The sequence below is a fragment of the Cupressus sempervirens genome, chromosome 8, assembly GCF_028749045.1.
Source record: "Cupressus sempervirens isolate cs-2001-9-10 chromosome 8, ASM2874904v1, whole genome shotgun sequence".
NCBI lineage: Eukaryota > Viridiplantae > Streptophyta > Pinopsida > Cupressales > Cupressaceae > Cupressus > Cupressus sempervirens.
The window spans coordinates 55,017,143-55,025,686 of NC_143125.1; the positions used below are offsets into that span (position 1 = coordinate 55,017,143).

General features: G+C 34.6%; 1 pseudogene across 2 annotated transcripts; it reads left to right on the plus strand.

Annotated features, from left to right (window-relative positions):
- Window positions 1-1,546: 1,546 nt before the first annotated feature.
- LOC149541577 (pentatricopeptide repeat-containing protein At1g11290, chloroplastic pseudogene) lies at window positions 1,547-5,040 on the plus strand (annotated as a pseudogene). Of its 2 annotated transcripts, none has more exons than XR_016355347.1 (2): window positions 1,547-4,556; window positions 4,713-5,040. The product of XR_016355347.1 is annotated as a pentatricopeptide repeat-containing protein At1g11290, chloroplastic pseudogene, transcript variant X1 (transcript). The 2 variants fall into 2 exon arrangements; XR_016355348.1 differs by having other exon boundaries at window positions 4,724-5,040.
- Window positions 5,041-8,544: the final 3,504 nt, after the last annotated feature.

Genomic DNA, 8,544 nt, shown 5'->3' on the forward strand with positions numbered 1-8,544 from the left:
CAATCGTTCCAAACATATTGAAATTCCTTATCACTACATTAGAGATATGGTGGATCAAGGAGTCATTCAACTGAAGTACATCAGTACTAATGAGCAAACAACAAATATCTTTACTAAGCCTCTTGCTAAAGTGAAGTTGGAATACTTTAAAGGAAAACTTGGTATGATTAAATTGTAATGTTGAATATTGAATTTAAATTTTCAATTCATATGAGTTTATGCTTCTATTCTTGTTTAGTTGCATTAGATATGTAATGAAAGGTGACGATCTGTCATAGACATATATATTCAAAAGGTAATTGTTTGTAAGGTGACAATCTTGCAAATGATAGGCCTGTTATCATGAAAAACTCTAGATATTGTTTCGGACAATTGGAGATCATTGATAATGAATCCATCATGATTACTCTAGATAATGTTTCGGACAATTAGAGATCATAATATATGTTATGATAGTGTTCATAGTATGGTGATTTTAATTATTTGACTAGTCACTATTTTAGAGTGTTAAGATTAGATAATGTGTTCAGATATTTCATTCTAAAATCTATTAAAAGGTGTATTACTTCTCCCTTGCTAAGAGGGAGTCTTGATGTATAGCATCAATAGAAGTACTTATAAATTGTGATATGTGAATCCCATTCTTCAGACGTATACTTACACGCGCGCGCGCACACACACACACACATTTAGATTATTATCATTCAATATTACTATCGACAGACATTATGATATATATGTTATCAAGGGCCTTGTGTTCTGGCACTAGTTGCATAAATTGTGGTGTTGTTGATATATAAATTAGTTTACTCAAACTAACAGATGGTTAGTTATGCCTCTATAGAGGCATGACCCTACGTGGCCAAAGGCCATGTAGAGTCATGACTCTACAGTGGCATGGCCTTTCACAAATGTATAAATGTCCATGCAGATCATTGGGGACAATATCAATATACGACATTACAAGTCCCAGTGATTTGCATACTCTCCTTGCAGGATAACTCTCAACATTCTCCATTGAAAGATAATCAACATATTTCCTCTGCAGTACATATTCTAAGCAATCTTCATTGAAAGATATTCTATCTTCATTGTAGACTGAAGTTAAAGACTCAACGATCACCATTTGAAGAACAATTCTACATCTCTGGTTCATTGGTTATCCAAGTAAGGATATCTATTATTGTTCATATCTGCTGTAATAGTTTTGTCTATCAGAGATCACTAAAAGCATACTATGTTTATAATAAATATTGAAATTTTGACGCACAAATGTTTGTCAAATTTAAGCTAAAATTATAATTGTTAGCATTAACACACTCGCACCATCATACTCTACCATTTCTACCATTGTAATACTCTGCCCTTTCTACCATTGTAATACTCTGCCCTTTCTACCATTGTAATGCCTATCGACATTAATTATCATACATACATAAATTTAACTTTTACAAAACTTTTATATTACATGAGCGATAATTGAATAAAATAAAGATAAAAGATAAAAAGCTAAATAAATATGAAATATGCCATTTTCAGTAGTATTCTTATGTTTCCGTATCTAGACATTTGTTCAAACCTGAAACAATAAATGCTGTAAGATTTTCTTGGCATCTTCGGAAGTGGAATTATACACAACAGGGCTTTCTTCGCTCCATTTCTCTGTCAATATTTACTTGCTTGCACGATGCCATTCACATCCGGAGAAATAAACAGATGTCCATGAAACTACTTGCGAGAATAAAGAAGGGAACACTGTATTATTACTATTGTGGCACAAGCACATTCAACAGCGATGTACAGCTCCAAGTGTTCAACTATAATCATACATTGCCAATGCCATTTCTATCCACTGCCAATCTAAGTCTCCCAAGGTTATGTAGCGAGAGTCGATTGAAGGAAGCCTTGCACATTCTTCTCACTACACAAAACCCAAATGTAGAATTTTCGACATATCTTAAACTATTGCAGGCCTGCATTTCTAACAATGCCCTTTCAGAGAGCAAACGAATCCATTGTCACATGACCCATATGGGATTTGAATTTGCTGCGTGCACATTTTTTCAAAATAATCTTATTAACGTGTATGTCAAGTGCGGTAGTTTGGTTGATGCTCGAAAAGTGTTTGACGAATTGACAGATCGAGACGTGATCTCGTGGAATATTTTGATTGCAGCTTATAGAAGAGATGGGTATCCTCACGAGGCATTAACACTGTTTCACCAAATGCAACGAGCAGGTGCTCAACCTGATCGGTTCACCTTTGCCAGCGCCCTCCCCGCCTGTGCCAAAATAAGGGATTTGAAACAGGGTATGGACATCCATCAAAGCATAGTGGAAAGGGGATTGTTGTCGGACGTTGTAGTTGTTAGTGCCCTGATTGACATGTATGCAAAATGTGGAGACATACTCAAGGCGCGCGAACTGTTTGATAACATGCCTCAAAGAGATGTAGGGTCGTGGAATGTAATAATCGCAGGATATGCACAAGAGGGGTTTGTTGAAAAGGCCATGGAGTTTGTTAAGCAAATGCAATTGGCATGTGCAAAACCAATTCCCTCAACCTTCGCGACAATTCTCCCAGCTTGTGCGAAAACGGGAGCTTTAGAATACGGTATGGACATCCATCGACGCGTAATTGAAAGCGGACTTTTGTCGGATGTTGTGGTTGCAAGTGCCCTGGTAGACATGTATGCAAAATGTGGGAGAATACACATTGCACGAGCACTATTTGATGGAATTTCTGATCGAAATGTGATCTCATGGAATGCGATGGTTGCAGGATATGCACAAAATGGTGCTCTTGACGAGGCTTTGAAGCTTTTCAAGGAGATGCCTCAGAGAAACGTCATCTCGTGGACTGCGATGATTGCAGGATATGCACAAAGTGGTCTTCTCGACAAGGCTCTAAGATTCTTCGAAGAAATGCCTCAAAAGGATGTGATCTCATGGAATGCTATGATTGCAGGATATGCGAAAAATGGTTTTGTTGAGAAAGCACTGGAAACTTTCAAGCAAATGCAATTGGTAGGTGTAGAACCAAACTACACAACATTTTCCAGCATCCTACCAGCTTGTGGCAAAATGGGAGCTTTGGAAAAGGGCATGAGCATCCATCAAAGCATAATTGAAAATGGATGTCTGGCAGATGTTTCAGTCCCAAATGCTCTGGTAGATATGTATGCAAAATGTGGAAGCATAGAGAAGGCACGCCAATTGTTTGACAGAATGCGTAAAAGAGATGTGGTATCATGGAATGCGATGATTTCAGGATATACACAAAGTGGATTTGCTGAAAAAGCCTTAGAAACTTTTAAACTAATGCATTTGGAAGCTGTAAATGCAGATTCCACAACTTTTATCAGCATCCTCCCGGCATGTGCCAAGATGGGAGCTTTGGAACAGGGCACGGATATCCATCAAAGCATTGTTGAAAATGGTTTCCTGTCGGATATTGTAGTTGCAAGTGCCCTTTTAGATATGTATGCAAAATGTGGAAGCGTAAGTAGGGCTCGTGATCTGTTTGACAAGATGCCTCAAAGAAATTTGATCTCATGGACTGCAATGATCGCAGGATATGCGCAAAACGGCTTTTGTAATGATGCTATCAAACTCTTTGAATTAATGAAACAATCTGGGACATACCCTGACCATGTAAGTTTTGCTTGTATTTTATTAGCTTGCAGTCATGCAGGTTTAGTGAGTGAGGGATGTAACTACTTCAATGATATGAATGATTCTTACTGCATCGCATCTACAATCGACCATTATGTGTGTATGGTTGACCTTCTTGGCCGTGCTGGCTATCTCGAAGAAACTGTAAACTTTATCATTAAAATGCCATCTAAACCTGTGGTGGTTGTGTGGACATGTTTGCTTAGTGCCTGTAGAACATATAAGAATATAGAGTTAGGAATATTTACAGCAACTCGTCTGTTTGAGTTGGATCCTAAAAACACTTCAACTTTTGTTCTTTTGTCCAACATTTATGCAGAAGTGGGGATGTGGGGTGAAGTTCAAATGGTAAGGAGACTAATGGAAGATAAAGAAATGAAAAAGATACCTGGATGTAGTTGGATTGAAGGTCACAAAATGGTAGAGGCTTTTAGTGTAGGGGATAGATCACATCCACAAACACAGGAGATATATGCAGAGTTGGAGAAATTGTCCCGGGAAATGAAGGTGGCAGGTTATCTTCCAGACTCAAGATATGTACTGAATGATGTGGAAGAGGAAGAAAAAGAATTATTCCTCTGCCACCATAGTGAGAAGTTGGCAATTGCATTTGGATTGTTGAACACGCCCCCTCGATCAACTATCAGAGTTGTCAAAAACCTTCGAGTATGTGTTGACTGTCACACTGCAACCAAGTTTATCTCCAAAATTGTTGCAAGGCAAATCGTTGTAAGAGATGCAAACCGATTTCACCATTTTGAAGGAGGACAATGTTCTTGCAAAGATTACTGGTGATGCTAAGGGAAGCAATTTGTAATCATAAGCTTGCACTTAAAAGGGGATGCGCCGTGTCACGCCTGCAGTGATAAAGAAGAGGCCAGGTTTTGCTTTTAGTTTCTATAAAGCCTTTTCTTTATAGTGTTTGGATACGTAGGCCACCATGCTTGCTTGATAAATTTATATGTTTAGTACACAATACGTATCATGGCCTCTATATACTGATGGGTTATGTGTTTTTTATTAAAAAAAATCATAAGATACCTTGTAGGCATCATGACATTGAACTCTTTTGAGGGGACTTCATATCTGGAGGTCGATAAGGGAATGAACAAAGGAGAGGAACATTCAAGGAAATGGACTGATGCTTGGTCGAAAGGAAATGTGAGAGAATTGGTTGCAGTCAATCCACTTCCTGGAATGATGGTAAAAGTGTCTCTCCTTATACCAACCTCGCCATTTTGTTGGGTCCTTTTATTTATATCAATTGTATCATTCTATGTCAATTATACCATTCTTGTATGAAATTGTTTATTTATTCATTTGGATTTGTTAAACTTATGGTCATAGATTTCTAATTTTGCTTCACATTCCTTTTTTTGGGGGAGTAATACGTCTATGAACTCAGTTTTTTTTTTAATATTATAATTAATACATAGGCATAGTATCTTAAAAAATTGTATAATGATGTTTATTTAGTATCTTGTAAAGGAAGGGTTGGAAAAGCTGATCGAGAAAGAGACTAACATAAAGAGACCAACATAGTGGAGTTCTTGTGTAGGTTTAGATAGTGTAGTTCTTGTGTAAGTTTAGATGGGCAATGAGCAATAAAGGGAAGCATATGAGTTGTAGAGTTGTAAAAGGAAAGTGTCTGGAGTCATTATGAATTTCAAATGGAAGAAATATATGATATTGAGAATCACAAAACCTTTTCAGAAAAATGTCCATAAGAGTAATAGGAACATTGCAATTATATAGCATAATGAAATTGAATGATTCCTTTACATGTATATACAACAAGGTGCTTGTAAAATTTACGTCCCCACCTAGAGATATTTTTAATTATTTCTATATCTAGTGAAGAATCAACAATAATTGCCTTAAATTTTTGAAGTTCTTGTGCATATGTTGTTTGTAATTGACTGCGCTTTTGCAGTTTCCAGTTTGGATTTAGATTTTTGTTCAGCAATTTCTTCTGCTTACGTAGGAATTTTTCAACGGTGGAATAGAAACTTATTCCTTTTTCATTGTGTTTCTTCTGTTGCATTGACATTGCTTTCATAAGCAGCTCTGTTTACTTCTTGTAATTAGTTTTATGCAAATAAAGTAATAGTGTGATTTTAATTCTGTGCAACCAAGAGTCTGTTGTCAGTGTTTTTTTACACTTTGTTGTCATTATCTTCATTCTGGGATTACTTAATTTCTTCATATGTAAGGGATTTTTTTTTTTTAATAGAAGAGGCTCAATTTCTAATGTTCAAAAATTAATGACTTATGCGATTGATAATTATTTTAAAGTAATATAAATAATGTTTAAATGATATCATAAATCAACGCATTTATATATAATATTACAAATACATAAAAAGAAATAGTTCTGTTAAAAAATCAATGAAAATCGTTAATCATACATCTTCCACTCTCATGAAAATAGTAGGATTCTAGACTATGAAATAGGCTAATATGTAGGTCATCATAAATGCAAATATTTGGAAAATTTGGAAAATTTGCCAAATTCTATTAAATACAAATAAGAGGTGGAAAGAAAGAATATAGTCTCTCCATCAAGAAATCAATGGTGACGATCTTGAAGCTAAGATAAGTGTTATATTTTTGAAGAATTAATGGGGTCCGAACATAAGAAATTTTGTGTTAGTATATGCTGATTTCACTGACTTCAAAGAGTGAATGGGGCAACTAGAGAAGATGGTTGCCTTCTCTAAAGAATATTTATCTAGCTCACTAGAACAATCATCATGAACGTTGTTGATAGTACACCAAGGATGAAAATCCTAGTGGAAGGTCAATGTCGTAGAAAAAAGAACTTGCTTGAAGAATCACATAAGAATAAAGAAGTCATTAATTTGGACAATGAGGTTTGGAGAATGTTTAGGTTTCCTTTGGGAGAAAGGAGATGCGATGATAGATTCAATGAATTATCTTGAATATAGTTAGATGTGTTGTCCATGTGATGTTGATCTTTTGGAAAGTCATTTCACATGATTATGGTTGCATGCATCCTTGTTGCACATGTATGTGCTACTAGAACTTTTTCATTAAGTAGCAAGGGAATTGAGTGGAACCTTGATCATAGTAAATGGGATATGATTGATCCTTGTAAGTGATGAACTCATATGTTTGCATTATTTTAAATGCTCAAGCTACTGTAGATGCTTTACTTTGAATTTTTCAATGAGCATTTGAAACAAAATGAACTTTTTTTATCCTAGAAAATTTATCATCTAGAATATTAGTGAAGTAATAATATTTCTAATTTCCCTTATCGATATAAAATCTCTATGGATATATGTGAGTATAGAAATTGAACTTAATGAAATTTGTAATACTTTATATTTTATATTGAACTATCATTTATAAGTGACTTGGTTGTTTGCAAAACTTTAAAATGCCCAACTTACAAGGTCAAGACGAAAACAGGTGAGAGTAAAGAAATTATATTCGTTGAATTTTGTAATACTTTATATTTTATATTTTATATTGAACTATCATTTATAAGAGACCATAACAATTTGATGTTGTTATTGGTTGGGAAAGTAAAAAATTGTCAAAACAATTCCTTTCCTTCTAAAGATGCCAAAATCACCATCAAAATCTTTCAAAACCATGTTTAATGGTCAAAACCACTCTTTTCAAATGTGAAACCATTTATTTTGGATGGGAAAGTGCTTTTGGGAAGATAGCAGTTTCACAAGCAATAATCTTGCTACTAGTGGTTGGCTACTTGCTAAAGTGTAGTGTGAACACTAGTGACTAGAGGTTAACCTCAAGAACTAATTAGCCTTGTATATAAAAAATTTCCTCAAAATTATTATCTAGGCAACCTCTACTGAATATTTTTCTAAAATGATTCATGCGTCTAAATTTAACATCCTTTATTTAAAAATAGTTGATTTTGAGCCATATGAATGCAATGGTTAGGTCTTTTGGCCTATTAATGCCCCATTTATGAGAAGCTTCATTTTACGAACTTTAAACTCTCGTTTACTGATATCGGATAAAGTCTCCTAAGTTAGCGAAAGAAAGTCTTATATAACTTTCTCAAGCTTTTCAATCACATTGGATAACAAAAATGCTATTAATATAACTAGAAGATATTTTATCATCCAAATCTTATTGGACATATATGCAACACAAGTTAATAGATATTCATAACTTCTAGTTATTTATATCATTCAAAAACATAAAGAGAAGAGCAACCATAACTTCACAAGGTCTTACAAAAACAAATTCTAATCTCTAAATTAAGAATTCTTGTACTTAATACTCATAAAATTTGAGCTATGATGAGAATTCTTGTACTTAAAACTCATAAAATTTGAGCTATTATAGTGGAGAGGACCCAGTAAAAATTTCAAATCGCTCCCAGTTTTTTACAGCAGGTTACTTGGTGAGTCATCTACTTATAACTAAGGTTTGAAGTCCATGTCACCCGTTATGATGCCACATCAGCATGCTTTTTGCCAAGTTGTCTAAAACAGCCCAAAAAAAAGTGAGACCAATGGTCGTGCATAAAGGGTACTTATAGTTGAACAGCTGATGTGGCATCACATCATTGGTTAATTTTTATAACTTAGGGTACATTTTATTCAATTTTGGGTAGTTAGCATCCCAAGTATTGGTACAATGTTGTCAAAAAAACTGGACATTAAGTCAATAAGTATAGGTATTAAGTGAACAATTTTTATCACAACTATTAGAACACGTTCAAGTATTGAGTCCTCTCCCCCACCATGTTAGAAATACTGGAATAGATGAATAACCTAAGATTTTTTTTATAAAAAATTTAAACTATTTTTTATATGTTAAAAGTAATCAATATAGAAAATCATTTTACATGCACTGGCCATTCAA